The 16,265-nt window shown below is 31.6% G+C and overlaps 1 protein-coding gene across 2 annotated transcripts in view; it reads right to left on the reverse strand.

Annotated features, from left to right (window-relative positions):
• nompA (no mechanoreceptor potential A) overlaps positions 1 to 12,638 on the reverse strand; it is a 49,230-nt gene extending 36,592 nt beyond the window's left edge. For both annotated transcript variants that reach the window (XM_089638550.1, XM_089638549.1), the window contains exon 1: positions 12,497 to 12,638. The gene's annotated coding sequence lies outside the window, so the exon portion shown is untranslated. The remainder of the gene's footprint in view (positions 1 to 12,496) is intronic.
• Between the last annotated feature and the right edge of the window lie 3,627 nt (positions 12,639 to 16,265).

Here is a 16,265-nt window from a genome sequence, read left to right on the forward strand (position 1 = left end):
TATGAATAATGGTTTTGTCTGTATACAAACTCAATTCTTTCAAGAAAAGCATGCAAACACAATATTGGATTGATCACCGTAGTGTCTTCTGCCTAATAAAAAAAGCTAATGTTGATATCTTAATATGAGAAATGAGTAGTCCTAAAAAGGATCGATCTTGTGATGAATAATTATTCTTCTGTATCAATTGAAATAACTATCAAATAGGTTAATGCATACCTACAAGAGTCTATTAAAATAAGGTCGTTCAATAACAATAAAGTTATGGTTACGCTATTGTTACAATGAATATTGTTACACATACCTAATGCACATTATAATAACTAATAACTGACAAAGTGCATTGGCCTTTTATTGCTGTTAAACGGGATTTGTTACAGTTTGAACTTTAGCTTGACAATTGTGAGCTTCACAACTGCAAAATGAATTATTGGTCGTAATAAAAAATATTAATGACGAAGCTTACTCAACATTCACACCGTTATATTGTGATAATGCAATTATATCTATTGAATGCATATCGTGTTATGATCAATATTTTATACAGGGTTACACGCAAATGTCAGCCATTTTGTTTTGGTGATGTCCGGGTCTAGGAAAATTCTTTTCATGCGTGTGGGAAAATAAACCGTTGTATCGTTGAACAATCGACATAACTGTGAAACGAACCATCCCTAAATGTCGATTGATTCGTCGTAATCGATTGTGTTAGCTTTTCAACCGTTATGTGTGAGAAAATTCAGGCCTAGTTTTGAACTGTAAACTGTAGGTATGTTCGCCATTTTAGTTAGTTTGTGACTGATGCCGGTAGGGGAGGGAGGAGGGAAAGCGCGGGAAACAATGACAGAAAACAGTGCACCAAGTGGAATGGAATGCAACAGTTCTACCGTGTTTATTTGATAAAACTTTTATTTGTCCTAGAGCAACAATTTAGAGGCGCTACTGCGCACTAATATCTTATCGACACGTTCCACTATTAGAACGCAATAAGCGGTGCGCGTAGACCGCATTAGGTAGTTTTAGTTAGTGCATTGGGAGAGTTGGAGGTCAGTTGGAGGTAAAAAAATGGAAAACCATTTTTTCGCTTCATGTCTCATCTAAATATAACACATCAATGTTTTTAGCATGGCAACCAAAATGGTGTGTGAAAATGGATCGAACATTGACAAAAGAATATTTGTCAGATACGGCAAACATGTGCAATTACAAATGTACATATAAATCATTTCAAGAGACCCTAATTGAATAATAATTTGGTTTTGTGAGGAAACTGAAGAATGAAACAAACAAAAAATATAAATATAAAATTTTCAAAATTGATTCGGGAGCTTAAATTTAAACGAAATTTGTCAATGTCGATGCACCCAGTATCTTTGGACATCGGCGAGGACGGGCGTAACTTAGAAAAATTTTCTGAAATTTTTGATATTAACGGCTTGCACCAACTCATTCAAACGAGTTCTCGTTAAAATGATTTGCCTGTAACTATGAACAATTGGTCGTTTTTATGTCTCCTAAATGATTATATAATTTTTCTTTGAATTATTCAAATGAATGTTATTAACTTTTGACATGTTCCACGAATCTCCCTCGGCAGTCCCTTATATCTTCTTGTGATAACTTTCACTATACATTTTTCAGACACTCCTTTCAAAAACCACCCGCTCTGCATGTGAAAACCAACTAAGTTTCCCTCCAATCGATATTATTTTTGTACAATCTAGTGAATTATTTAATTTTTAACATTTTATTAAACTTGACTAACAGAACAAGATGTTATAAGATTCTTCAATGGAGTCCAGATATTCTTTTTTTTATTCAGGGGGTAATCTAATCTCATTTAATTATTGATTTTTATGCTTTATGCTATTTTCATTTGTAAAATGGAATAGTCGGAAAATAGAATGTTAAAATCAGAGAAAAGAAATCACGAAATGTAACTCAGAAATGATGCATTATATATTATTGTAGACCGTTTTAAAGGTCCCCGACGTCAACAAAAGAAATCTTTAAACAGTTCAAAAAACATATGCCAAAAATATTCTGTTTCATAATATTAAAAAAGTTAAATACCTAACACAATCATAAAATTAAAGCAAAACAATTAGACAAGCTAAATAAACTTAAGTACAACACTAACTTTGGACATAGAAGTTCTGTATTTATAGCTGAAAATTTTGAAAACTTTATAAACTCTCACCTAGAATCAAACAATTTTAATAAATGTATAACAACAAATCGTGGCTTCGGGAATTATCGGAAAATAAAGTGACTAATATTGAAAAAACATCTAACCAAACCTTGTAGTTAAACCATAGAAGTTGCTGAAAAGTCTCTATACAAAACTTACATCGCCTCAACACAGTGAGATGGACTAAGAAAATATTCTGTATCTGTTTTAATATTTGTATCTCACGTATCTTCAAATGTTAAAAAGATTAATTAGTTAGTAAAAAATAATAATAAATATTATGCCACTTCACTGCAGATGCCATATTTTACCTAACTTAGCCACCGCTAAGGAAAAAATGGATACAGCAGCCGTTATGAGCCCATTTCACTAGCGGCGCGACCAAAAAATGCTTGTAAAAGTCATCTATCGATTCCCATTTTTATTATCTTATTTATTTTCGATAAATACCTTATAATGAACACCTTAATTTATTCGGCTTTCCGAGATAGCCGGAAATTAAACTCCCTGAAAAGGAGATGCGCCGAAGAGCTCGCTATTGCCATCACTTCACTCTTCAACAGTCACTCGTTCCGTAGCATAGTTCAAAATCTAAACCGTCAAAGTCTAGTCTACACATTTCTCTTTGAGTAACACATAAAGAAACTCGACAAATGTTCATCCAAAATTAAAACAAGTTTGATATTTTCCATATGAAAACGAGTAATTTTTACGATTAAGTTGAACATCTCGGATGTGAAATGATTTGCCCGATTCTGTGTTTTCTTACTCTTACAACATGATTTTCTCAAAGACTAAGCTTCAATCCTTCATTTCCTCAATATAACCTTCCACACGGCATTTCAAAAGACGACAGAGAAATTTATTCCCTCAAGGCCGATAGCAGCCAATAAAAAGAAGATGAAAAATGAAGGCAATGTTGGTAGTTCTTATTCGATGTGTGATACAGTTAAATATGACCGAAGGAGATAGGGTCCCATTAACTCAGTTGGTAGAATGGTGCTCCGGCAAGGCAAGGGTCATGGGTTCGAGTCCTAGATATGACCGTACCTTTTTCTGTTTCAAATATTCGTTTAAGAATTGCTAATATTATCTTAAATAATCAAATTTTATTCTGTTGATTCGTGTTAATTCACAATTTAATCAATTAATTAAAGTATATTTTCGGCACGTTCCTGAGAATAGCCATGTACTTTTACGAGATACTAACATAGGAGTGTTAGACTATCGTAAAGGTAAATATGTTAAATTATAATTGGAAATATGTTCTTATTATGTAAATTTAAATAATTGTATTGTATGTTATAAAATAAATTTAAAAACAAAACAAAAAAATCCCCACCTTCATCTTTCCCATCTCCTTCCCAATCCCCACCTTATATTATGTATGTAATGGGATGCCATATGTTTTATTGTCATATTAAAAAAAATGATTGGAAAGAGAAAAGAGATAGGGAAGAGGAAGAATTGGAAGTGCCTCTGTCGGGGCATTCCCGTCTTAGATGGCAAATGCATTTTAATGCAACTAATATTGATTAGTGTTTGAATTTAAAATTACCTGCTTCCATCATTTGACATGTTTTAGTTCTCACGGTAGAATATTCTAAAGTAAATACTTACCTGTTTAGAAATGCTTAAAGGAGAGGTTATTTATCAAAACAAAAAAATGTCGCACCAATAGAAAAGAAAACAAAGCGTCACACATGAATGACAAAACAGTCGCGGTCCACCGAAGAATCTCTAAATAAAAGTGGGTTGTCCCACGGCCATTGTGGGCGCATTTCGGCCATAGCGAGCCTATGGTTAAATAATTAGTTAAACCATTATTAACCATTTTGATATTGCATTTTCATTTCGGAGCATTGCCACATAATATGTAATAGTGTTGTTCCCGTTCAACATCCTCTCTGCCTGAATCTAATAGAGTTGCGTCCAAATATTTATTACGTGTATGCTGAAAATATGAAATGTTAAAAATATACCACCGATTAAAATGATACAAAATTGAATTTATGACTGACTGACAAATGTGTACTCTGGTATATGTCGAGTATTTCTTTTTTTCAATTAAATCACTTTCAAATTGTATTACTAGAAATAAAAATATAATAATTTTCAAAAAATAATTATAAGCAATAATTAGTCGAGTGAAATATCAATTGAAAATATCTCCCGAGTAAAAAAAAATGTCGCCAACGGGAATTGAACCCGTACCTTCTGATGTCCTGTCAGGTGCTCTGAACCACTGAGCTATGTCGGCTTATTTCCAACCCGCCAAATAATTCAGTATGTACTAGTACCTCAATCAAAAAATACTAATATATATATAATAAGCAATGAATTTAGTTTATTTAATTAGTTAATCATTCAAAATAATCATTTTTAAAGCAAAATTTTTTTTTAAATGGCCCACCTCACGTTTTACTGAAATAAAATTACTGTTTTTTTAGACAATTGTAATATAAACATTGCTGCGTCGTCACTTTTTGTCGATTCATAAAAAAATAATTAGTAATAAATACACTTTTCTTCTTTTGATTCTTCTTGGATTCTTTTTCTTCCTCAATTGCGGTTGGAAGCTTTGGTTTCATGTAAGTGTAAATTTTAATTATTCTGAGGTTAACTTCTGGATTTGAATATAAAGCGTGGTGTTTTCCCTTTCTAACACCATTTAGTTCATATTTTTTACAATTTTAGTAAGGGAGACACAATGTTTTCTACGAGACCAAATGGGCTTTTCCCAAAAGCGAACAAATTAGTCTGAGGGATTAACAGCAAATAATCAGTCCAAATGAGAACTCCAGTCAAAAAAATTATTATTTTTTATCCTTGTTTTCATAGAGGAATTATTAAAATGGATGACGTTACAATCTAATTCAATCTATCTGAAGATAAAATTGGTCAGATCATAACTGTTCTCTATTCCCCTATGTGGTGAATAAGAGAATATCATTAAATCTCTACTATTCATTTATTCCAGTACTAAATTAGTTATACTTTCTTTAGTTAATCCCTTCCCTTTGCTAATCCTTTCCCTTATCAACTTAAAGGCGGAATGCAGAAAAAAATTGTATTTGAGTTGGTTGGATAAAATCACTACACGAGAAAAATCCCAAAATACAACTCGTAGGAAAAGCATGTTTTATCCAAAAAAATAAAATTATATTAAAATTTAATGACGCTGTAATCAGTATTATACTTGATAGATATGGAACTGGGCAACTCTGAACAGTGGCAATTTAACATAAATGATACACTAAAAATTCGTACTAGCTATCTCAAAGACAGAAAACAAAGATCAAAAATAGGGAATTTTTATAGTACTGAAACAGGAATAAAAAATGGAGTACCACAGGGCCAAGTACTTGGCCAGTACTGCGCCAAGTACTTGGCCAGTACTTGGCCCAATTCTATCTCTAATATACATAAAGGATTTATGTGATGTTATGATCCCTGGTAAAATTGTAACTTACGCTGATGATACAGCAATAATAGTGAATGGAAAATCCTGGCCTGAAACTTTTTTGAAGACAACAAAATGTATTATGTCTCATTATGGCTAAAAAGTAATAGAATCTTCTGTAACTACTAGTACCTATAATAAAACATTTTACCTAACCTTTTATAAAAATAGTAAAAATAAACCCCCCAATAACCTTAAAATTAGAATACATAATGCTAACTGTAATCAAGAAATATGCTCATCTTGCTTTGAAATCAAAAATTTTGAAAAGATCAAATATTTAGGTATTATTATTGATTCAAAATTAAATTGGCAGTCACAAATTAATTATACCGTCTGTAAATTAAGATATCTTACATACACATTTTTTTGTTCCTCAATCAGCATTCCAATAATTATGGTTTCCATTCTCCTATTTCCAGAGTAGCGAGACTTATCAACTCAACGTCAAGTCAAAGCATTGAATTTTTTGGTGTAAGCCTGAATGAATTTCGACAATCGATACGTAATGTGTAATTTTTAAAATCCCTTTAACCTCCCTCAGTTGTAATTGTCTTGTAACACGTGTAATTGTCTTCCATCTGTACTTTGTTTGTATTAAATGTATCATTTGTATATGTTCTCCTTTCACTGCCATCTTTTTTTCTTGTTCGTGTAAAAATATTATATGTTAATGGCTGTTGTCCGTAAATTCATTAATAAATAAATAACTCAAGTTCTGGCGTTCTCATATTCTTGGCTCCTAATTGTAGGCAAATACAACAGCACCGTCTTGGGGCATTTCTTAACAGGGAGCTAACGGATTAGTAGAATGATTTCGTTTACACTGATGTACTATGACAATAAGTCGTACTTTTTAAATGATTATAATAATAATCAGACCCGTGAAAAATCACGGTATTATATAATCGTACGATTTGTGAAGCTGAAAGTATATATAAAATGTTCAAGTCAGAATCATTATTTTTCAAAAACAAATACATATTGTTATTGAAGAACAAGATAATACTAATAAATCTAAACGAAACATGAAACAGAACAAGACACAAAAAAATAAAAAGATAGGAATCGAACCCAGAATCTCTTGTCTTACCGGGACAAGCGTCTTAAACCACTCGACCATTATGACCTATTTATTAAGCGTTATATTTGTCGATATCATATTTCAAATTCAGAATCAATAATATCATCTTGCTTACCATATTTTTAGCATCTAACTTTTTAAATGGAATCAAAACTTCTAGTGAAATTGGTTTGTAACCTACAAAATACCACGGAAAATCGTATAATTTTTTGTTGTTATTTTTAATTTTAAAATAATTTTAAGACAAAAATAGAGAGACTTTCGTAAATTACCTTTTCGAATAAATTTCGTCAGTAAACTGAAAAAATTACGAACGCCATTAAACAAATTCAATTATGGAAGTATTAATAAATAAATAAATTTTATTATGGAATTATTAATAAAAAATATATACATATTCAATTATGGAATTACTAATAATAAAAATGATAATTTTCTGATAATAGGGAGATATGATTATATGATTCCGTGCTAACTCAACACAGTGACTTTTCAACACACCTTTAAAAAGTGATATAAAGTCATCAAAAACGATGATATAACTTTTTAAAGATGTGATGAATTATCACTTTGATGATTTATCCGGTCACCGATAGTATACATACTTTATCACTTGTCTGAAAAATCAGATTCAATTTTGAAAATGACACTTAAACACCGATGTACATCATATTTCTTTAAATATATGTTGTTTTTTAATATACTATCTATACATTTTTGGAGCCGACACGGTAATTATATAAAATTCCCTCGATAGAAAAAAAAATTGCAAAGTATTCTCCTAAAATTATTGAATAGACATTTTAATAATTTTTTTAGTTATCTAACATATCATGTAAGGTATGGAAAAGTCTCAACTGCTCCGAACCGTCTGGAGCCAGTGAGACTATGGATTCCTCAAGTGGGGTATGTTGTGAGGCTGAAGGGTAGCAGGGAGAGGAAGTAGATGGGGTACCTGGCTTTCAGATCTGGTCACCAAACATGGCCAAAGCTATTTCAGGCAACGTTTCAATTCTCAATGGTGGTCTTACACCAGGGCGATACTGAGATTATCTTCTACTCTGGGACGTTAAGCAAGTATACACTATATTTTTTCAAATGAGTAAAATGTGAAATACACAAATTAAGTCATTCAAATTTACGTGCGCACGTCGACATTTGAATCCATTACCTCCAGATTGCTAGTCGAACATACATTTACATTACTTACAGCTCACGTGTTTCGTTACACATTTTAAATTTGATCGTTTTTTTTTTTATTTTTTTATTTAACGCCCAGTGGGCTTTTACATGGTTGGTAGTATAATTTTAATTTGACAGATACTTTGAAATATAAAAAATAAGAATAAAATTACATTTGATAAAAGCTATGCAACAAGTCATACAAACACAAGAAACAAAAACAGAAAATTACAGCTATTTGTAGGTTTACATGATGTATTTAGGAGTATTGTTGAAATAAATGTTTTAAATGATCCACAAAGCTTGCCAAGTTGGTATTGTATATGTCAACATCACCCAAGTAATGATTTTCCATGGTGTGAAGTCGTTGTATCGGAGAGTGGGCAATGTAGTTACGCTTATGTGTGCTGCTGTAGAATATTGTATTTTGTCGTGTTGTTACTGTGGGTGTATGTATGTTTATAAGTTGCAGGAGTTCACAACAGTCGAATTTAGAGTTTTGAATAAGAACGTTAAATTGTTTATTTCACGTCTATCTTCTAATGTATGTATTTTTAGAGTATTTAATAAGAAATTGTATTTTAAGTCTTCGACATTATATACAAATGTTGAGAGATAAATTATTTATACATTTTAAAAATAACAGGTCGGTGGAAAGTCGGTGAAAAAAATATTTTTTTAATATTATCAGGCTCTACATTACTGGGAATGTTTGTCTTTTCGTAAGAAGATGGCCTTTTCTATACAAAATTTAAATTTAGATTTGAGGCCAAAATACCTAACCAACTAACGTAATTATTTTGTAGCCAAAAGTTACAGCAAATGTCTAGCGCGGAATTATGATACATAAAAACCATGAAAAAATTAAATTTTGCATGATTTTAGAGACATTTATTGTGAGTTAATTGTAATTATTAAAAAACAAATTATTTTGACCTACCTATATTATAAACACAATGAAAAATAAAATAAATAATAAAACATGATGAAAAAAATGTTTCTTGTGTAGAAATTTTATTTTATATACGTATTTTGTTTTGTTCCGATGTAAATCGGTCCTTTGTAATTTGAATTTACGCCCATCACAATGCTTTTTTAAATCATTTATTTTATATTTCATCATATTTTCATATCAGGTTATAAGTTATTTTCTTTAATAATTATCATTTACTCATAAATAATTGCCAAAGTTGCCCCTAAAATCATGAAAATTTTTAATTCTTTAATGGCCTATATTTTTAATTTTAAAACACAACTAAATAAAGTTGCACATATCGGTACAAATTTGCTATACCTTTTGATTAAAAATATAATTTTGTAGTTTAATTGTGTACTTTGACCTCCAATATAAATTTAAGTTTGTAACAAAAAAGGCATCGCCGCCGATTTTCTTAAGGGGTATATAATAATAATTCAATAGGCGGGTTTTTTAAATACAGATGCAAGTACATAATAATATATTTTATTTATGTTTGAGTAAAATTAATTACTCTTCCTCAAATAATATATTTTATGTATGTTTAAGTAAAATTAATTACTCTTCCTCAAATAATATATTTTATTTATGTTTCAGTAAAATTAATTACTCTTCCTCAAATATGAACACTATAAATATGCTCTTAAAATGTGTTTTTCTATATATTTTTTTAATGAAAATTCGTCTAAAATGCACATTTGTGCAAAGTGCTACTTTTTGATTATTATTACTTTCGTTTCAATGCTTTCAAAAGTGATTTATCTTTCACAACTATTAACACAACTATGATTTGATAAATTTGCACAAAAAAGTGTATTCAATTTAAACAAACACATTTTAGACTACATCATTTTTATGCAAGAAAAATGTGGTGAAAGCGTTTTGAGACATCAACGAAAGAAAACAAAACTTTGAATAATTTGAAAATTATAATAAATTCAATGTTTGGGTCCCATATTCTGTTTCGATACAATCACTAAAATTAAAAAATTAGAATGTATTGTATATTCTTGGATGTAATTTATTTCTTTCTTATTTTGGCCTACATCTAATTTTTTACATAACTCTATAACTATCCATCTTTATTATAACTACATAACCGCACGGAGACAAATTAATATTACTAATTTATTAAAAATCTCTTCAAATTATTGGTTACTTCAGTTATAAGTGGAATTTTAGGTCTTATGAATAAATTAACGAGCTTACATTAAATTTTAGTGATGTACGAATAGGTGATGTAGGAACACGTGTTCATGAAAACTTTTGCATTACAACGAAAATTCTTTGTATCGTCATGATATCTTTATTATCAAGGCAAATCGATAAAATATTCTTAAATTGATGTTTTATTAATAAGTCTTGTTAATTTACCGTCAGGGTAAATTTAGATGTCTCTCCGTGCATGCAGTTGTATTTTTTACGAAGTTCAAATGTTTATTTTTTATCTTTGGAAACATTTTTTCACATTTTCTAAGTAGCCACTCGGGTCACATAGTCACTAAATTACCCGTCTTCATAAAACTGTCTCATTTTCTATTACCATCAGACATATCATAATATAAACAGATTTAAAAAGAGATAACACCCAGATTTCTCACTGTACGGGTGTTTAAAAGATTACCTCGCACGGTACCGTATAATTTGTTATATGTTCAAAAACAGTATTTCTTTTAGTGATACGTTCAAAAACAGAGAATTTATTTTAAATGAACGTGGATATTTGATGACATCATATAATTTGTCTGTCCGAGGGGCTAGATACTACTAGTAAATACTCATGATTTCGCAAGAATTTTAAGAAAACTATCTTCCCCCCCTCAAAAAAAAACACATTGGTAAGCAATTTTAAATACTACTGCTATTTTAATGTTTTTTATTGCATAAAAAAGTCCGATTTTAAATCAAAATCTGAAAAAGCCATTCATCTACTTTCAAAAACAGTATTTCTTTTCGTGGTATGTTAAAAATCAGTAATTCTTTTAGTAATACGTTCAAAAACAGCGAATTTATTTTTAATTGAACGTTGATATTTGATGACATTATATAATTTGTCTTTCCGGGGGGCTAGATAACCTACTACTAGTAAATTCTCATGATTTGGCAAGAATTTTAAGAAAACTATTTTCTTATATGGTTTTAGAGCGACGCCTTTGCAGACGGACAAAAGATATACCAAAGAGAACATGTTTTATTTATTCGATGGTCAATGTTTTTTTCGATTTGGTTTCTTTAAAGTTTTTATTTTGTTTTATAGTATAAAAAAAATTCAAAGCGACAAAAGCAGGAAAATTTTTAGAAAATTAATGTAGGAAACATTTTTGTGAACTAACTTTGAAAACATTTAAACTCTCGATAATTCCAGTACTACGACGAATTAGTACCACATGTGGACAAAGTTCACATATATCCTCAAACCAGAAATTTGTGAAAAAAAAATCCTATTTTAGCTTTCGGGTATTTTTAATTGGTTATTGTATTTTTTGTCCACGATACTTATCCAATGAATGTTGTTATTAGAGATTAAGATTTTATCTATTTATTATATTAATTTGTTATCAAATATTAAGTTTTAATCTATTTATTCTATTCATTTGTTACTAGAGATTAAGATTTGATCTATTTATTCTATGTTTTTTATTAGAGATAAAGATCTATTTATTCTATTAATTATTTTTATTACTTAATATGAATATTCAATAATTAATTATGCCAAATGAATCTTGCATCTGGGGATATATTAAGAACTGGCAACCCCATACCGCGACCGCGCTTCAAAGTTACCATAGTCAAGCCATATAGTTTTTCTATACTCTGGACTGGGTAATCTACTAATTAAATACTCAAGTATGGGTACCGCCGTCCAGGGAAATATTTATTGGATAACCAACACCTCTGCCATAAGTCACCCAAAGCAGGGTTGCCCGGATTCATGGGTGGAGGTTTATCTAGGTCTTGGCGGCGGATGTATTTTCCCGCCTAATGCGTAGCGGGCCAGATCGGAAGAGACTGGTTGAAGATGACCTTTTTTTTCCCTAAAAAGACCCACCACACAGCATCCCCAAAGATGACATTGCCCTTTTTTACCTGATAACACAGGAAAATAATTTTAAAAAGAACACGTTTGAATCACCCACCAGTAGTCCCCTCTTACCCCAAAAATGCTCAAATATGCGTAGTGATGTTTATTAATGTATTATTGTGTTTTTTTTTTATATTTTGACTTTTACCTTTCAATTGTAATCTAGGTAATCATTTCAAATTATGAAGAGAGAGAAGATGAATTTTTATTTTAAATTTGTTATTTTTATTTGCTTTATTGTTTTTTTCCTCAGCATCCTAACAAAAACTAAATTATTAATAACTTAAGTAATGTTCATGATCTCTTTAACATGATTTACCTAGTGTATAAAAATACCATCCCATAACAAAAAAAACTTTGATGCTACATACCTGCAAATCAGTATAAGTTTAAAAAAATAGGAATGAGAAATATTTATTAGGTACAATGTATTTAAAATAAAATTACATTTATTAAAAAACCATTGCAAGCAGATACAACATAAAATAAAGGTATAAAGTAACACAATAAGTTCTTACTTAAAAGCTCAATCCAACACGGTTGCAACTCCGATGGAAAGCGAACGATCCACTGTTCTGAATTCAAACTTCACAGAGGCGGGAAACAACAGAACTGTCACACGATCGGTAATAAATCTACGTTAAAACGGCTACCACATTCGAGGTGAATCCGTGAACTGACTGATATTCTGAAATACATTTCCCATCACAGATTCGCCTCCTGTCCGGTCAACAATTAATTACAGACGCGACAGTGTGACCATATATGAACCCGCATTTTTTATTTTGTATAATTCAACAAACCGTAAAATTGTCGCCAGAGTATTAATTAAAAAAGTGATTGATTCTTATGAAATACATGTTATTATTTTGGACAGTTGGTTATATGTAAACTGATTTCCGGCTATTAACCTTTTCTAGATATTTCAATGATGAAAAAGCCAGGTTCTAGTTATATACTTTCCTTAGAATCATATTTATTTATTTAAAAAAAAACAGTTGTGCATTAAAGTGTAAACAATAAACATTCGCATATTCTAGACCAATGAAGTTTCATTGTTTAGTATTTGTACCTTCACAATTCACAATACACTACAAATGACAAATAAAGATATATTAAAAAGAAATACATAATATTATAAGCAAGTAAAGAAATACAGTTTTGGTATAGTTATACTATTTAAAACAATAAAATAAACTACAAAATGAACAAATATCAAACGGCTATGAACAGACGCGAGGTACTTATCGTAACCAAACGATGCAAGCTTCGAGCTTTTTTAAGTTTCCAGCAGTATTCATTTCTTAATCCCATCTTATACAACATTTCAAAGGTCATCTATCAGTAGCATCACCTTAAATTACATTTTCCGGTTTTAGTTATAACAGGTCACATCACATTGGTAAAATCAAGTACTTAACTGAAAAATTAAAATAAATAAGAAAGTAATTAGAGAATCCTACCTGAATGGATGCTAATTCAGTTTTGAATGAATATTTTTTTTTATAGTGAATACCTCACAAGAGTCCCAACTGCTCCCGTCTGGAGCCAGTGAGACTATGGCATCCCCAATTGGGGGATGTTGTGAGGCTGAAGGTAAGTGGGGAAGGGAAAGAGGAAGGTGGGGAAGTACCTGGCTATTCAGATCTAGTCACTAAACACGGCTAAAGCCATTTGGAGCAACGTTTCAATTCTGAATGGTGGTCTTACACCAGGGCGATACTGGTAGTATCTTCCACTCTGGAACGTGCCGCAAATATACTATATATTATTTTAATTAATTAATTGTGAAATAACACAAATTAATCAAATAAAATTTATTTGCGCACGCCGGGTTCGAACCCTCGACCTTCAGAATGGCAGTCCAATGCGTTACCACTGGACTATGCCGGCCATTAAAAGTGTATCGACACTTTATTTATATTATTTATTTATTGAACACAATATTAGCGATATCTAAACAAATGTCTGAAACATAAAAATCAGAAAAGGATTCGGTTACATCTAGGACTCGAGCCCAGAACCCTTGCCTTGCCGGGGCACTGCTCTACCACTGAGCTAATGGGACCCTATCTCCTTCGGTCATATTTAACTGTATCATACTTCGAATAAGAAGTATTGTCTTCATTTTTTCATCGCACATTTTTACTGGCAACTATCTTCATGTATGATCGCAAGATTCAACCCGAACTAAATGCAATCTAGACAGCGTCAAACTATCTTTATGTATGCCTGATTTTTCTATTTCAGATATTCGTCTAGATATCGATAATATTGTCTTCAATAAATAAATATTACAATTTGAGGTTTTACTCAGTAAAGTAATTCAAAAAAAAAATTATTATTTTATATTCATCGTGGAATGTTATAACTTTATCGGGTTAATAAATGTTTAAAAAAAATCTAAAATGAAGATGAAAACACATTTTAAAAAATCTCAGGTCATTAATAATCTGATATTATACTGCTACTGCAATCATTAAAAGCTGAAATGATGCTGCTATCACAAGATTGAAACCGAAACGCCTGTGTTTGAACCCGTCGCTTTGGACCACTGAACCACTTTTTTTTCATCAACTTCACACTTGAGGCAGTGAGGAAAGTAATTTATTTGGGGATGCTGTGTGGAGAGTTTCTCTAAGTTAAGAAAGGAGGGGAAGTTTTGGCAAATGGTTTGTATCTTACAAATATTTCCCTGGGCGGCGGTACCCATAATACCTGCCTTCCAAATTCAAATATACCCCTCAACAATCTTATGGCACGACATTTCCCAAAACTGACATTGTAATAGTACCTACCTACCACCACAGAATGTACAATTGATTCTTTATACTTTGTTTCTACATTTAAATATATATATTTTTTTATTCATTATCTTCGATTGAAAGTAACCACTAAATGGACTGAAGAATGGTGGTAGGTAGTAGAGGTATTAGCTAGTCTTGATATTTGGAACAACTGGTACAAGTGAGAATAAAGGCTAATTACAAATACCTGTTCTCTAGTATTTCGCATTTGTACTTTCTTCCATGCCGTATGCCAAAAAGAATTTTTGAGATATCTGTTCCAAACATCTGTTCTAGGTAGCTACTACAGATCTGAATTTCAATTTCTATGTATTCAAACACACAGCAATTTAAAATTTTAACCACTTTCGAAAAAAACAACAATTCGTCCACAGTGTTTTACTCAATTCAACATAACATCAATATAATTATTATTTAATTATAGAAGATAATATTAACAAATGTCAAGCGAAAAATTTTAAACAAGAAAATTGATCTAAGCCCGGCAAGGCTGAGGTCCTGGGTTCAGTTCCTAGATGCGACCAAATGTTTTTTTCGATTTTTCTGTTCCACATTTTTCGTTTGAGAGTTTTTAACCATAACTTCGATGATAAAATATCACAATTTGAGCTTTTACTAGATAAGTTTTTCCACTTTAAATATATTGGTAACTGTTATTATTTTGTATCTGTTTTTCTTGTTTTTGTTACTCCCTGTCATTTTAATTTATGATGTACATAAGGTACCATTTTTACTCTTTACCTGCTTATCTGCAAATCGAAACTATCAAGGAGAAAATTCATTTGTTGGTCAGATGTTTGAGGCAGTCAAAACTCCTAAAGAAATCTGCGCAGTTTTTTTCTGTTTTGTCTCGGTCAACGCAACTTTAAAAAAAATACTCAAGCTCCCAATATCGTTAATAATCTAAATATAAAACGAGATTTTTTTTATGAAAAAACTCGTATTCTAGTCCTCCATGGCCTGTCATTTTTTTTCTCGTGTCAATGACCGGTTTCGCCCTAACGGTCACCGGCAGTCCCGCGGAAGTGTCCGGAAGCGTGGTCTCCCCAGACCGGAAGCTATCCCCCCTCTCCGCCTGCACCGGAGGCTACCGGCTCGGAGGTACGATATGGACGCTGCGCGGGACCGTGGACAGGGTGGAAAGGGGAAACAGAGGACTGGGGAGGGAGGGTCCTGGGTAGGTACTCAGGTTTAAAATATGTGAAGCATGGGCAAGTGCATACCTGTCGGTATTGGGTACGTGCCCACCCACTTACTAATGACTATACAAATATTGAGGTTACGTTGTTTTTTATTGTTTTTATCGTTTAACGGTCTGCACTCAAAATTTCACACTTCGTAGTGAAAGTTTCGTAGGAAACACCAAGGCCTTGTTGTTTGGTCCAAGTTACGTGTTATCAGCGCCTTGGCTTCTTGGTTACGTGCCCCCTTGACAGGAGCGGACCACTCCAATTGCACCCCCACCAGCAGGTCTTCAGTC

The sequence above is a fragment of the Hesperophylax consimilis genome, chromosome 13 (genome assembly GCF_061612785.1).
Source record: "Hesperophylax consimilis isolate HC1 chromosome 13, BYU_Hcon_1.0, whole genome shotgun sequence".
NCBI classification, from domain to species: domain Eukaryota; kingdom Metazoa; phylum Arthropoda; class Insecta; order Trichoptera; family Limnephilidae; genus Hesperophylax; species Hesperophylax consimilis.